Source organism: Amblyomma maculatum, chromosome 6 (genome assembly GCF_055883805.1).
Source record: "Amblyomma maculatum isolate TAMU_Amacu chromosome 6, ASM5588380v1, whole genome shotgun sequence".
Taxonomy (NCBI): Eukaryota; Metazoa; Arthropoda; class Arachnida; order Ixodida; family Ixodidae; genus Amblyomma; species Amblyomma maculatum.
In genome coordinates, this window is record NC_139349.1 from 80,984,317 (window position 1) to 81,000,608 (window position 16,292).

General features: G+C 43.2%; 1 protein-coding gene across 1 annotated transcript in view; it reads left to right on the forward strand.

The window, feature by feature from the left end:
- LOC146186100 (dopamine D2-like receptor) overlaps nucleotides 1–16,292 on the forward strand; it is a 599,817-nt gene that overhangs the window by 100,366 nt on the left and 483,159 nt on the right. The window contains exon 2 of the mRNA XM_084607030.1: nucleotides 14,011–14,100. The gene's annotated coding sequence lies outside the window, so the exon portion shown is untranslated. The remainder of the gene's footprint in view (nucleotides 1–14,010; nucleotides 14,101–16,292) is intronic.

Below are 16,292 nucleotides of genomic sequence, written 5' to 3' on the forward strand. Positions count from 1 at the left end.
TAAGCAAGCTGTGAATAGTACTGGGGAGATTGTGTCTCCTTGTCTAACACCTTTCTTTATGGGAATTTTGTTACTTTCCTTATGCAGAACTATGGTTGCTGTGCAGCCACTATATATATCTTCCAGCACTTTCACGTACGGCTCGTCTACCCCCTGATATCAAATGCCTGCATCACCGCCGAGGTTTCAACTGAGTCAAATGCTTTTTCGTAATCAATGAATGCTATGTATAAGGGCTGATTATACTCCGAGCAGTTTTCTATCACCTGATTGATGGTATGGATATGATCGATAGTAGAGTACCGTTTCCGAAACCCTGCTTCATCCTTTGCTTGATTGCAGTCTAATGTTGTCCTGATTCTATTAGCGATTACCTTAGTAAATGCCTTATACGTAACAGACAATAAGCTGATTGGTCTGTAATTTTTAAGGTCCTTAGAGTCCCCTTTCTTGTGAATGAGGATAATGTTTGCATTCTTCCATGGTTCCGGTACCGCCGATGACACCAGGCACTGCGTATACAGGGTGGCCAGTTTTTCTAGCACGATATCCCCCCGTCCTTCACCAAATCTGTAGTTATCTGATCCTCTCCAGCTGATTTCCCCCTTTTCATAGTTTCTAGTGCTTTCTTGACCTCGTCCTTCGTCACTGGTGGAACGTCTGACTGTTTTTCCCTACCGCCAATCTCATTACGGTCCTGACTACTTTGGCTACTGTTGAGATCTGTATAGAACTCCTCGGCTACTTTGACTATCTTGTCCATATTAGTGATGACGTTGCCCGCCTTGTCCCTTATCGCATACATCTCGTTTTTGCCTATGCCCAATTTCTTCTTTACCGCTTTAAGGCTTTCCCCGTTCTTTAAAGCATGCTCAATTTTCTCCATGTTATACTTCCTTATATCGGCCACCTTGCGCTTATTGATTAGCTTTGATATCTCGGCCAATTCGATCTGGTCTGTTGAATTGGAAGCTTTCATACTCTGGCGTTTCTTAATCAAATTTTTCGTCTCCTTAGACAGCTTACCGATATCCTCTCTAACTATCCTATCGCCTACTTTTACCGCGCACTCAGTAATGATATCTCTGAAATTATTGTTCCTTGCCTCTAGGGTAATGTCGCCATCCTCAGTTAGAGCTGAATACCTATTCTGTAGCGAAATCCTGAACTCTTGTGCCCTCCCCCTCACTGCTAATTCGTTGATGTGTTTCTTTCTTACTAATCTGTTGCGTTCTTTCTTCAGATTTAGGCTAATTCGGGACCTCACCATCCTGTGGTCACTGCATCGCGCTTTCCCGATTACCTCTACATCCTGCACAATGGCGGGGGTTGAACACATTATGAAGTCGATTTCATTTTTAGTCTCTCCGTTCGGACTTTTCCATGTCCATTTCCGGTTCTTCCGTTTGCTGAAGAAGGTATTCATGATTCGTAAGTTATTGCGCTCTGCAAACTCAACTAGTAACTCCCCCCTGCTATTCCTAGAACCAATGCCATAGTCACCTACTGCCTTGTCTCCTGCCTGTTTTTCCCCTACCTTGGCATTGAAGTCACCCATTAGTACAGTATACTGCGTCTTTACTTTTCGGATTGCCGATTCTACATCTTCATAGAAGCTTTCAACTGCCTGGTCATCATAACTACATGTAGGTGCATAGGCCTGTACAACCTTCAGTTTATACCGCTTATTAAGCCTAATTACGACGCCTGCAACCCTCTCATTAATACTATAGAATTCATCGATATTACCCGCTATATACTTATTGACAAGGAAACCTACTCCTAGTTGTCGCCTCTCTGGTAAACCTCGATAACACAGTACATGCCCATCCTTCAGTACAGTATATGCCTCATTCGGCCTCCTAACCTCACTAAGCCCTATGACATCCCATTTCATGCCCTCTAGTTCCTCTAACAGCACTGCTAAACTAGCTTCACTAGCTAGAGTTCTAGCACCTTAGGATATTAAACCCCCATAAAACAAACAAACAAACAAATATTTTCCTGCACCAGGCTCCTGCATTGTTGGACAGTGCTGGCAGTAAAGCATCAATTTGTCGAACTTGCTTTTCCTTGCTTATTTGCTGATGCATATTCGACAAACTATGCGCTAAAGGTTGCGTCAAATTGTTAATTAGGTAAATCGAATTGCTTAACGTAATATATCCCATGCGAACAGATTTTGGCTTAATAAACTCCACGAAGTAACAAGCTCTTCAAACCCTTTTAAAGCTATAATCTGGCTAATTAAAGTACAAATTTATCTGCTACTACTCCCTAAATAGCTATATCGCATAGGAGTTAAGCAGCTACGTTTGGGTTGCAGTGGTTACGTAACTGCCTTTACCTTTACCATGGTAATAGTATGATGGAGGAAAATTCAGTATTTGCACGAACTGCAGAGGGAAGATGTTGTAAGGAAATGATTGCTATAGTATCTTGTTTTTACTTGCCTCATTTTGTTATTGTTTTAATCACGTGAATTGGTTTCTTTGCTGTGCAGTCGATTGTAACGCATTTTATCCTTGCAATGTAATGTACTTCATTTCTTATCACATTATGAATGACATGTGTTGCATTCGTTGATTTACCACGTTCATAACTGAACTTCCTCGTGTCATTGTTCATTCTCACTCTCCACCACAAGGAGCAGAGCACAGAGACTATAAGGCACCCAAGACGCGGTCATCAAAGCTAAAAAGAAAAGGTCTGCTCAAGATAATAATTCAGCGTGCAACCATGTTGACCAAACATTAGACGCTGATCGCAGCGGTTCCCTTGCTTGCCGGCTGCTTTCCGAGACTGCCCAGCAAAATAAAACCTACGCTGAGTACTTCCGCTTCTTGAAGCACGCAGACTTCACCCCGGCTGTCTCTCAACGGAAAAGCCAACGAGCTAGCGGTCGGGATTCCACAAACACCGCGGCACACACTCACATCGATTGCGGGGGTTCGATAAACAAGCCTATACATGCGAGCGAGCCTTAACGGCCCCAAGGCGCGCAGTGTAGGGGGCAACGATCAATCCAGACTCGAACGAGCTGTCCGGCGCTGCGGCCCTGTTTTTATGTGCGAACCAGGGCAGCGAGCCACATCTGTGCTACGTCACCGCTTACATTAGAAGCACATTGCACAAGCTTCAAGGGGGCGTGTCCAAATACGCAGCGTCCTATGAACGCTCGCTCAGAGAGGCCGGCGTGCCTATTACATATCCGTATTTCGATGTGCAGTTGACATCTAGCTGTATGGCTAAACATTTATTAGGAATTTTGTAAAAATCTATTCTTAGCTATAGTCTTATAGAAGGCTCGCTTATTTTCGAAGCGCCGACTATTTCCTCTAATTCCTCTGCTACTTACATAATCGTGATTGCAATGCTTGTTAACTTGTATACGCGTACGTGTCTTCAACGAACACTGGGCATCTTTTTTCACACATCGTACGTTTTTTGTTTTGTTTTTTTTTTTAAATCAAGGTTGCCTTTAATGTTATCCTAGCAAGAGTGTGTCGAATCTTCGTTCGTTTTGTGCGCTGAATTCTTTTGTCGCGCAGACCTACTCTACCTTGCAAGTGTTGAGCTAAAGAGGGCGAGGAGAGAGAGAGAGAGAAAGGACAGGAAGAGTCTGCTGTTTCGCCATTATTACAGCACGCCCGCTGTGCTTTAGTCTTTAATACATATGCGTTTGCACCCCCCCCCTCTCCCCTTTCACTCTAGGAACTCGTTCATCCCATAAACTCACTCTCTAGATCCAACAGCTCGCTGTTTCGCTCATTCACCCAGGCTAACAATGCTCTCAAATACATTTTCAGCTTACACACACACACGTGCCCGTGCACGCACACACACACACACACACACACACACACACACACACACACACACACACACACACACACACACACACACACACACACACACACACACACGCACGCACGCACGCACACGCACACGCACACGCACACGCACACACACACACACACACACACACACACACACACACACACACACACACACACACACACACACACACACACACACACACACACGCGCGCGCGCTCGCGTTTTTTTTTTAAATATCAATTCCCTCTCTGACTCTCTTTATGGACAACATCAACCTGGCTTATTGTCAAACAATAAATTATAAGACGAGTATCGCCTAAAATATTTCTTTTCAGTATTCTTGCTATATAAAGAACGAAAGCGTGTTCAGACCGTACTGGCTTACGTATTAGGAATGTTCAATATTTGCTTCTTAATATGAACGCGCATGTAATCTTCCGACAATTTACCAGGTGTTATTTTATATACCGTAAATGCACAGGCTTGAAAATACTATTACACTGTTCAAAGGCTGCGTTAGGAGCTCACCGGCGCACGCCTGCACTGGGACGTCTGGGGCGAAAGTAAGCACGGAAACTGGACGGTATCGAGTTCATAGCCCGCAGATGTGGCCAGTGCTAGAACACACTGGCAAGCGTAAATAGCGAAAAAGCACTAGTCATGGTACACTTCGCCATTGATCAGTGCATTCCTTTGATAAAAGTTGAAATGATTGCATGTATTGCATCAGTGTTTGTCTGAAATGAAAAGGTTCACAGACATGCACACATTGACCATCAATCTCGGCAAAATGAATTTATTATGAATGTGTAACCCCAATAGCCACACCAAGATACTTTTTAAATAACCTACGAAAATAACGAGGCAGCAGTGCAAAGACGAGATATTAACTCCTGGGAGAACACTGGGGTCGTTCTCGCATTTCCGCAGCTACTGCCAGCGCTGAAATGAGCTGAAGTGTCATGTTTATGACAGTCATTTCCCTACAGCTAACAGGCGCTCTCTTCTCGAAGAAAAAAGCATGAACTCGTGAAACACTACGAGAAAAACGGCGGCCTAGGCCATGATTCGCACTACATGTAGAAACCTCCGCGTATTTTTCCACCAATAAACCACAGGATCATTAGCTCTGTATTTCCCCGCAGACTGTTTCGACAAGACAATTGACACCAGTACCAAACCAGCGCTGTTTAAAAGTCATTCGGCGTTCTTACACAAGCTGCACAACAACAGTCCGTACTGCCCAGCGACGAGTTTCAAGGCCAGAAATGATGGCCGCCATAGTGGCGCTACCTGTCGGGGAGTGTGAAACTGCTCTTTGTAAACGGTCAGATAACGGTATGTTAAATCTCACCATTACGTTTCCCCATCTTTTTACCGGTGACGGGGTAAATATCATGTGACCAGTTACTCAAGGTGCCTTCATTTCAGTTTGTTATGTTTAACGACAAAATGTTTTCAGTGTCTGTGGTGACCAACGCTAAAAGTAATTGATATTCGCTGTTCTGAAAACAAAAATCATAACCAACCTGACTACGCCCACTGACGGGAAAAAGCCTTCCCCGTACACTTCCAATTCACCTGGGAAGAGAATATGTAGATTTCTTATGCAAAAGGGGAAAAACTGGCTCGGCCTATATAGTCTGCCGGTAACTATTAGTTATCAGCCACCTCGCCATACACAATAGCAATAAAGTGGCTTTCACGTAACTGTTGCGAAGGTTTCCCTTGCAATTTATCATTGAATTTACCATGAACGTTCTGTTGACGTTTAACGTTGTTTAATTCAGCATTCATTTCAGCACTAAATACCGTCATTAATAATATCGATTTTTCCTCTTCAACTCCGTTTTTCTTTTCTTTGCGACCAATCTAGTCTTCGTGCAAACAAGAGCGACATTCCATAGGTACGAGCACATGAATATTTTCATTGCCATTGCTTAATCATACTCCTTCTGTCACACCCGGCCTTGGTACTCATCCCTTACATTCGCCTCTCGGTCTTCATGCGTCGGTCACTACATATTACCTAAAATGTTTTACTGTAATTGCGTAATGTGGCCACACCAAGCATACCGACTGCACTATTTGAAGTATACGGCGTGTGCAAGGCCGCAGATACTTAAGCGTAACGGCATCTAGAAGCCATGATCGGCGCCTTATCTCTTTTTCGTGTTCCACGAATCGCTTCCTATTTATTCCATCCTCAAAGAGCCTCAACATTAATAGAAATCATTTATTTAATATTTGCCACGAATTATTTCTGGTACCGTATCTCGCAGTGCATTTACCTGGTTTTTCTTTATGTCAAGAAAATTGTGGAATAAGTACCGATGAAGCAAAGCAGCGTCTATAAAAACCGAATTCAATTATGTGGCATTTTTCAGTCCAGCAAGAAGGCGAGCAACTATTTAAACCACAAGTGATAAAGGATGAAAACAGAAATATTATCATCTCGTCGAGCACAATGAACAAATTAGTTTAAATCGGTGAAAATTTGAAAGCATACTGTGTTATCTGTTTGGGCCAGAGAAAAAAGGCGCGAGGCCTGCCTTCACTCGGGTCTAATTTGTAATTTCAAGTATCGAGGATTATAAGCAAAAGGACCATAGTTCCCGATAGTAGAGGTGGCTGTAACTGTCATATGAAAACTTTAAGATGCCCCTTCCACTGCAAAGGCCGATGATATGGTTTTAATAAATAACAAAAAAAAAATTCTCCTTGCTAGGCTGCAAAAGATAAAAAGTTCCATGCTTGATTGCAGCATGCATTCACAAGGATAAAAAACTCACATCTCGGCCTTCGAAAACGTTATCGAATTCTTCAATGCGGGCAACAGCATACGACATTAACATTATTATATATATATATATATATATATATATATATATATATATATATATATATATATATATATATATATATATATATATATATATATATATATATATATAAATTTGAGCCAACGGCGAGATTTTGTTTTTTGTGCAAAGCAGCGGTTGAAACAGGCATTACACTAAATTGGGCGCGGAAGAAGAAAGCACGTGCATGTTCCAATTTTAATCACCGGGGCCGAACAGGCACGAATACACCATCTTTTTTCCAAAACACACTATATGTAGCTTGCAGTTCAAGGAAGCAAAAAATAAATAAATTGCCGCTTCTTTAGTCGTACATGGTGCCAGCCACGCTGAGAAGCAGCAGACAACATTCAGCAAACCTCACCCAAGCGCACGGAAGCCGAATTCGCTACTAAGGTTACCGAAAGAATCGTCGCTCAGCGCAGCGGCAAGAGTCCTTTGTTTCGGAAAATTGAATTCCACATTCCCTCCTTCCGCCCGACCCTTACTGAAGCGGGAGCACTGGCGAAATCGGCTTGCGGTACACGGAGCGCTCTTGTGTTGTTTTCGGCGGGATGCGTAGCTCTCTTCCGCCTCAAGATGGGATAGCTAGACGTAACGAGAAACACTCGTTTTTGTCGTTTGTTACTTCGCACGGCTAACCCTTCTGAAAAGCAGCGGCTTCCCGCGTGGTCATTACAGAGATTAAGGGATTAGGAGATCGGGATTACCAAAGAGCGAGAGGGAGGGCGAAAAAAGGCGGACGTGCGGGTGAAGGCTGATGGGGCCGGTCCCTATGTCAAGAAAAAACGCCGTTCCGAAGTCTTTTCCGGAAAGTTATCTGATTGAACAGGCTCCGATGGATGTCAAAAGGGCGCTCTTTCTTCGCCATGTGGTCTGGTACACCGGATCTACTGGAACGCAGACCTTCACGCTGCCTCCGTTCAGGTCACATTGAATTATGGAGAGATGCGTGAGCTACCGCAGCGATGGAAGTTAGAGCTGGGTGTACACTGTTGGGGGGGATGATCACTCATAGCCTCTAGCCGTGGCAGAAGGGGTTTTGGGCGTCAGTTTGCAGCACCGAGACATGCAGGAAGTGGATCGGGCGTAAATACACTTAAAGTTTTTTGCATCACACAGACTTGATGGTTCACAGATGTCACAAAGTATAGGCCGATATCCATTCAGGAGGAAAGTTGTGTTTCCTCTTTCAGGCTGCATCGCACTACGGTCACTCTTTCTCTCCTTCCTCTTTGCACTCCACTTTAATCCCTTCCCTTAGGGCGCGGTCCAGGGGCCCATGGAAATTATTGACAGATACTGCCCCTTTCCTTTCCTCTATATCAGTCATTATTATTTGTGCTGCTGTACTAGGAACATATATGGTCGTCCCTGCGCTCAAAATTAACATATTCATTGATTGATTGACAAAAAACGGCCTGCAATAAAGACTATTATTATTATTATTATTATTATTATTATTATTATTATTATTATTATTATTATTATTATTATTATTATTATTATTATTATTATTATTATTATTATTATTATTATTATTATTATTATTATTATTATTATTATACAGAAAACGTGACAGAATAAAAGGCGCTGTTTTAAGAACTTTCGCTCGTGTAACTAGGTTCAAGCGATGCTTAAATCCCACAATTTTTCATAATCTGGCTTCCGGAGTGTGTGAAGAAATCGGCGATATTTTTCGTTTTTATTTAAAAAAAATGAAAAACCAATATAAATGTAACTTTTCTCAATAAAGTAACGCTCTTAATACTTCGGGAGCAAGAATTTTCTGCCGTTCTCCGCTTGGCAATGCCGAGATATGGAGACTAGGAAGCTGTCAACGAACGTCTACCTTGTGTTTTCCTGAACCAGTAGCAGCCGGTCGAATGTCGCCTTGGCACTGTCGGTATTTTGTCGCTGAAACAACGTTCGAAACCTATTAAAAATGTTAAGTTAAATTTCCTCAGCAGACGGGCTTGGCCACTCCATTATGTCCACTTTCCCTTCTACGGCCATATCTTCACGAGCGTAGAAAAACGCTTCTGGTCATCGCTTCTTTTCTTTTTTTTTTTTTGAAATACATATGTAATGCCCAGATTCTTGCGCACTCATGAAAACCTTAAAACCTTGCCCCCCCCCCCCAAAAAAAAAAAAAAAATTATAATCGTTTTTGCTCATTAGACGTTGAATTTGATGAAGGCGATCAACTCCGCGAGTGGAGAAAAAGGTATATTTATCGAGGTTTTTATACAGTGCGTTTCTGTAAATGTGTATAATCGATACCGTCATATCCAGACGACAGGAACTTCGATTCGGCTTATTAAAACCCCTTCTTTTTCCATTTGTTTACGTATCCACGCGAGGAATTCCTTTGCCTGTTTCATCGTGAAAACTCAATTCTTTACCGAGATGGGGGGGGGGGGGGGGGGGGGGGTTACTGAGCTGTGTCGTGTAGCTCAGAACGAGTGCGGGACGTTTCACAGATTATGGAGCTACTCTACAGCCGAACAATAAGGCAAAGTCTACAAATATGCTGATAAGAGAAACTGCTAACTGTGTCAGGCTTGCGCAAACAATGTCTTTCTCCACAAGCTAATATGTTGGAAAGCTCTGGAGTGCAGCGATGGAAGTAATAAAAACGAGTCCTGAGTATAATATCTCTTCAACTCTTGCAAAGCCGCCGAATGAGCTAGAATGCATAAACTGTTGATGCATATCCTTTTTTTTTTTTTTTAATTCGGAGTTATGACTAACAAAATTGGCATTTGAACAGCCTTTGTTGCGTTAGGTGCAATACTATCAGTCCATAAGTTATAAAAATGTCTAACAATTTGTTTGCCCACACAATATGACGCTTGAAAATGACAGCAAATTCATATTCATTTAAAAGATACGGAAAACCAAAGCAAGGTAAAACGCCCATCAAAGGGCCAAAATCGAAAACAAAATGAGGCCGAGCCCGTTCCCGCAAAAACTGGTGCCCTAAGGAAAGGGCATTAGAGTAAGGAAGTGTACCCAAAACAGTGAATATATATATTTCTAAAAATATGTTGAGTGTATAGAAAAAAATTTAACCTTGACACTTCTTCTATATACATTACCGTGAAAAGAAGGGGTAAAGTTCACAACGCTGTATAACAAAGCTTGAAGTAGTACCCTGCAATCAAGTAAACATCGTCAGCACTGTGTTCGGATACATCAGGCTTGATTAAGATATAATATCTCTGAAAGAAGAAAAAGACATCGTATAACCCCCCCTCACACTTGACAAAAAGTGGACACAGATAAATAAGAGCAGCATCCATTACAATACACCAAACTTATTTATAATAATAACACAATAAATTCGAAAATGCACATGACGCAAGATAACTTATTCCGTGTGTATAATTGTATACATCTGTTGTTGTTTTTTTTTCTCTCTTTCTCTCAATATGGTAAGGTAAAACAGCGGTAAAGGCGCCCATTACTGAGCCGGGAGAGCTGGGCTCGAACCCGGCCGCGGCGGCCGGGTTTTGATGGCGGCTACGCGCAAGCTACTGTGTATTATTGGATGTCAGTGCGTGTTAAAGGCCCCCAGATGGCCGCAATTATCCTCACCCTTCTACTACGGCGATCATCATAGCCCGAGTCGTTTTGGAACGTTAAACACCGTAAACCAAACTAGCCAGGCTGACCAGGCTGGCCAGGCAAACGCCCATTTGCAGGCATATGCCCAGAAAGAAATATCAATGCATTCAGTTCCCGCAAGTGTTCACGAAGAGGTGGGGAGCAGTAATACCTTCGAAGGAAAGTTCGAACCTGATCCTTGTAGTATATAGTTTCTTGTTTTTCGAAACTACTCGCCTACACTCGGTGCCCTTTTCTGAAGAAACGTTTGCTCACGTCTGAACGGCAAACATTTGCCACGCACTATGTGTACGACATAGAGATTATATTTGCTATGGACGGAACACGCACAAAATATAAATCAAAAGAACAAACAGTGCGCATTCGCTTTGTCCATCCACTGCACTTCCGAACCGAACCAGCGCCCATTGCTCGACTTGCCAGTGCAACCTGCTTGTCTAGAAAACTGAAGCACCTTTGCAGGTTTCCAGGTATTTTTTCTTGTCGTTTTTTTTTTTTTTTTTTTTTTGCCTGGAGAAAAAGCTAAAGTTCACCGGAAAAAAGACAGCCGCACAGGGGCAAAACTTTCCGAAAACGCCGCGTTGCCTGCGGCTGCAGAGGAAGATTGATTTTGGCGGGCTCTGTATAGTTCTTCTATTTTCTTTTCAACATCTCGTGACTTTTTATGCCGAAGCATGTTTCTCCTTTCGCTCGCACCCCGGCCTCTTGCATCGGAGCAAGAGGGCGTGTTCGGCGCGCGCTCGGAAATTCTTTGATCTGAATCTTGCGCCTTCGTCAGCACGCCTTTCCCCGCACGTATAAGCGGCGTAACGCGCCAAGCAGAGGCGCCGGGAACGTCGCTTTCAAAAGGCTCACATTCCCTTGCTCCAGTATCGCCACTTATTTCTCCTGGGTCCCGGCGTTTTCTCAGTGCGGACTGCAATAACGCTCGCACCGCGAAGAGGACGGCGCCGGGCTGTAGCCGGGGCGAGCTAGGAGTAGCTGGACGCCGGAGGCTGCGCGGGAAGAGCACGCTACACACGCGTAGTGTGGCCTCTTGAACAGAGAGCCGTGCGAAGTCGACGTTTTCTGTACTGGAGTCTGAACACGTCCTTCTTTCGTTCGTTGGAAAGCTTTGTATCTACCTCGTCTCCACTTTACTTCCCTGCAATGGGTTGCGAAGCGTCAGTTAGGGTCCTATGCTTCGGCAAAGTGAATCGGCTTTTGTAGCCCTGTTTCATCGCGCTGTATTTAAGTCACCGGCACCTTCCTCCTTCCGCAGGTTGTCACAAGGTCGAGGTGCTGAATGTGTGTTGAGAAGCAGTAGCATTTGCCGGCCGTTAGGCCAAGCCTTTGTTCCAAATCAGAAGAGCGCAAGTCTTTAAGGACGAACTGTGTTCCGGTAAGAATCAGCCCTATTGATAAAAACTGTCCTTCAGTAAGAGCGTTTGCTAAAGGGCAATCAGGCATATGCAATCTCCTCATGGACTGAAAAAGCGGCGCTTGGTGTAGAGTCCAATAGTTCCAGTTAGTCTGTTTTAGTTTCTCTATAGAGTTTCTCGCAGTCTAGACGAATCTGTGCGCGGGTCGTGCCTATATGCATTTGCCTGCATGACTTTGCTCATTTTGCAATCGGATGAGTGCAGTGCAACGGAAGGGCTCTCAAGTGCGGCTCGAAAAAACGTGTGTACAATTTTGGTGCATGCCATCTAGGTCTGACGCCAAACGATGCAAACGAGATTGCAATAAGTTTGTTTTGCGACAACATCCCTCCTTCCCCGGCTCACCTCGTCTCCTGTCGGCTTAATTTTGCGCGTTCCCTCGCCGCCGTTGCTCTTGAAGTTTCACAAAACTTCGTGCACGAACCTTTGCGCATTTATCGTGAAAACTCTTCAGGTAGCGTCCTCAGATTCGCTATTTTTTCTCTTTTTTACACGAGACATAAGTTTGTTTTGCAGAAGCTGTTTAATTAACCAAATTTTCATTGAAAAACGTTCGGAGGGAACTGAAAACTATCGCTTTCGTTCTGTAATTGGGAGAGCAATAGCTCTTTCCGCCTCATAGTATAGTCGATTAACCATTTTTTTTACTAGTGCCATTACAACGCACCGTGCCGACCGATGGAAAGAACCATGGTCATGGTGGAACTATGCCCGCAAATATTAGCGTAAGACACCTACTTTGAGGGGTGAAACGTTAAAATAACGCACTGAGCCTCTTTCACCCCTTCCCGTCCCCTGCCTTTTTGAGTCCTCACAGCCTCAAAAGCACTAGAAGGTAGCTGGGGAATGTCCACTTCTCTGACTGCAAACAGATTATAGTCCAATTGAGTTCAAAACCTTCGCCTGAAAGAAAATTAGACATGCAATTGAGACCCCATAGATCTGGGTCACTTAAAAAGAGATTGCCACAGCAAAATACATAATGCTAAACTGAGATCGATGTTTGTGTCATTTAATCACCTAGGCGATACCATAATTATGTAGCTTTTTCCAGAAAAGCATCAGTCACGCATATAGGTCAGCTCACGTCTTTCATTTTGAGTGCTCGCTCTTTATCTCGAAAAATCTACTCGAACTGCATTATGTCGTGTGTTCACGTATACACGAGAGTTGATAGTCTGTATTGTTTATTTATTTATTTTGGGAGAGAAAAAAGGGGAGAGGGGCGGTTCTGTTCTATCATCCAATGACGTTTTCTTTCTTTTTACCCACATTATCTGTCTATTTTCTCTTCTGTCTAGTTCTTCCTTCCACAATTTTTTTCTATTCATCTATCTTTCAACCATTTTCTGTGTTTCATTTAATGTTCCAGCTTTTGTATTCAGTTCTGCCGTCTATAATATCTTTGTTTCATCTTTATTTCATTTATTTTTTTGTGTGTTTATTTTTCCCAGCTTTTTTCGCTTAGGCAGAAAGACCTAAAGCCATTGTACAGCTAAGGGAGTCTCCTTCTAAGCCCTGTAGTGTCGATGTTTCAATGTTCATGGATATCATAGCTGTAGGAGAGAGTAGCGAAAAACCTTCTTACTCTCATGAGGTCTTGAACACTGGCAGTGCATTACGCGCCATACGGTATGGATCAAAATCAAGCCTTGGGCTATAAACATTCTAATAAAGCGTCCATTTTCACCAAGATGTTACGAGAGAGGTTTCAACTGACACAACACGAACGTCGACGACCCAGCTGAGTCCACTTGCGAGATACTGCACGAGCCGCTTCTTCGTCGACCTCCTCTTATCTTCATTTCTAAGCGTCACAATATGTTCGATGTTTCGACCTCCTCTTATCTTCATTTCTAGGCGTCACAATATGTTCAATGGTTTGATCCGGGATCTCAGTCAGTCGATTACGCCAGTTTCTGTTTCTTCGCTTTCTCAAATGCCTATGTTTGCAAAACTTTTGACCACATCATCCCTGCCTTCCGCCCTCCTTTTCTCCTCCTCCTCCTCCTTGAGCGCCCATTTATCGGCAGGAAACACAGAAAGCAATCCTGCAAAAATTATTCATTCATAGAATTTGTTAGCATGAGATGAGCTGCTGCTTGTGGGTTAATTACAGTCAGCATCTGTTTTTTCTAGATGATTTATTCCGTCACCTCTAGAGTTACCTTGTGTTTCTCATTGCTCACTGCTTGTAAACTATAAACTGTCAACTGATCGCGGTGCCTCACCCAGTTTGAAATCATTCTTTTCCGCAGGGGCAACGAGGCAACGACTGAAATCTTCAATGGCGTAGGAGCTACATCGGGCCATCCTCTCTTACCCACTCCTCTCAGCAAGCCTTGCAAGTAAAGTCCTTTATTTTGCCTTCAAAATGGTTCTAGCATCCCACAATCACGGTGACGCTGCAGTAGTAAAATGACCATCCAACACCAGCGACGTTAACGAGTGGAAGGCGCTTTGAAAGGCCCCGTTGTGAGAATATAGAACCTAGCCGGTGATTATCGGTGGCACTTTACCTAACTTGGATAAATAAGACGCGCGAGGACGAAGACGAGGAAAACTCAACTTTTGTGCACACAAATACTTTATGCAAACTAATTACAGGGCGTATTTGCACGTGACCATTCGAATGGAGTGGCCGGTCTAGCCGGCCGCAAAACGATGAAATCAATGGACGCCGCGTGACACGGAGCTCTGGAAAGTAAGGACGTTTCGCACAACATACGGCCTACAAACACTACAGAATAAACTACCCCGGTTACTAAATGATTTAAATCATAAACATATCCAACTTGAAAAGGTGACGTTCAAAACACTCCGCCGGTATTTCAACATGTACTAGGACACTTCGCTTGCCATTCCTGTTTACTCTGTCACATTGTTGTTTACCCTGACTGTACCGCTTGTCTGTATTCACTTTGATTTGAATTTTATTTGAAGCAAAAATGTGCTTAATTTATCTGTTACTTTCGCTAAACTCATTGCCATCGCACATGAATGTTCCATTGCTTTTGTAAGTGCTTTCTAGCTTCATTCTAACACATTTTCTGTATAATTTTATGTAGTTTTTATGAGTGATTGTAATTGCAGATGTTTTCATGTTTTGTTTCTATTTTTCTTTTTGGATGAGACATGCCGTTTCATTGCGCCTATGATGCTGTCAAGTGTATAGGGGGGCCTCCGGCTTTGTCAAGCTGTCGCTTGTGACAGCTTTTACTGCGGGTCTCCCGCGCCATGTATTCATTTGGCGCAAATAAAACCATTATTATTACTTGCGCGAGCCCTCATCAGCCACGAAGTCCGCACGCTCTGTTTGTCAGTGCGCGCGACAGAAAAAAAAAGTCGAAATGGTAGAGGACTGACTCCAGTCGATTCAGGGGAGCCCGTCATTAAATTTAAGAAATCGGATTTTGCTGTAATAAGATTACTTTTGCAAGGTGATATAATACCATTTTTGGTTGACGTCAGAAAATAGTAGGATGATATTACCTCAATTACTCGGTAACTAAACTTTAAGTGAGCTTCTTTAGTACTACAGATACGCTATAGCTAAACAGGCGAGTTGGTGAAACATATTAAGGCTAAACAACGTCATGTGGTTATTATGCTTCTATATTTGTCTGTTACGCTGTTTGACCTTCAATGCAGATACGCGCTTAGTTGAAATTTGAGGTTAACGGCTGATAGGTAATAAAATTAGTATTAGGTTTCAGAATTTAAAAATGTTTTTAACATTAGCGTCGCGCCTCAACCAGTTCTGTCAATTTATGTCTCAATTCCAAAATGGCACGCCTGGGAAGCCAACTGCACTACGTTTATCATAAAGCGTGACAACGGGACACAATATGAGCAGTCTAAGATATAGAGCAGCGTTCCTGTGATCCTCCCTTCCTTGCTGCTTGGTTTCGAGGGAGAAATCCAAGGTAAAAAGGGGTCGCAAGACAAGTGCTTAGCTGACATGGGAAAGTTGTTTGCTAGCTAATCCTTTATAGTGAAACCTGTCTCAGTACACCGCATACACCGAAATTGCGACACGCTGACACATGTCCTCGCTAATCTCCACGCATCGCTATCGTTAAATTTAGGATTTAAACGCAATATTAAAGTGCCTTGTTGATCCAAGTATACACGAACAGCGGAATGACTTGACTGTTGCAGGCTTTTCTACCAGTGTCACCATTTTTGTGCCAAGTGCACGTGCAAAGCTACATTAGTCGGCGAACGTCAGTGATTTAGCAGTACGGGTGAAAAAAAAAAAATTTCTTGCTTACGAAGTGTGAGAGTAGTTGAAATGACACACCCGACGCAATTCACTGAACATTTGCAGCGATGGGAATGGCATTACCTCGTGGCGTCGATCTGATCTTGTTCACGCTCAAGTTCCTGCGTAAACAGAAATTTGTCAAGCACACTGAAAAACGCTCCGAGCCCATCTTGTATCTATTGTCTCGTGAAGTAGGAAGCAGTAGATGATTGCTCTGGCTCGCGAAGACGCCTAACTTATATAAGTACCTAGTCGATTATCGCCTCGCATTTC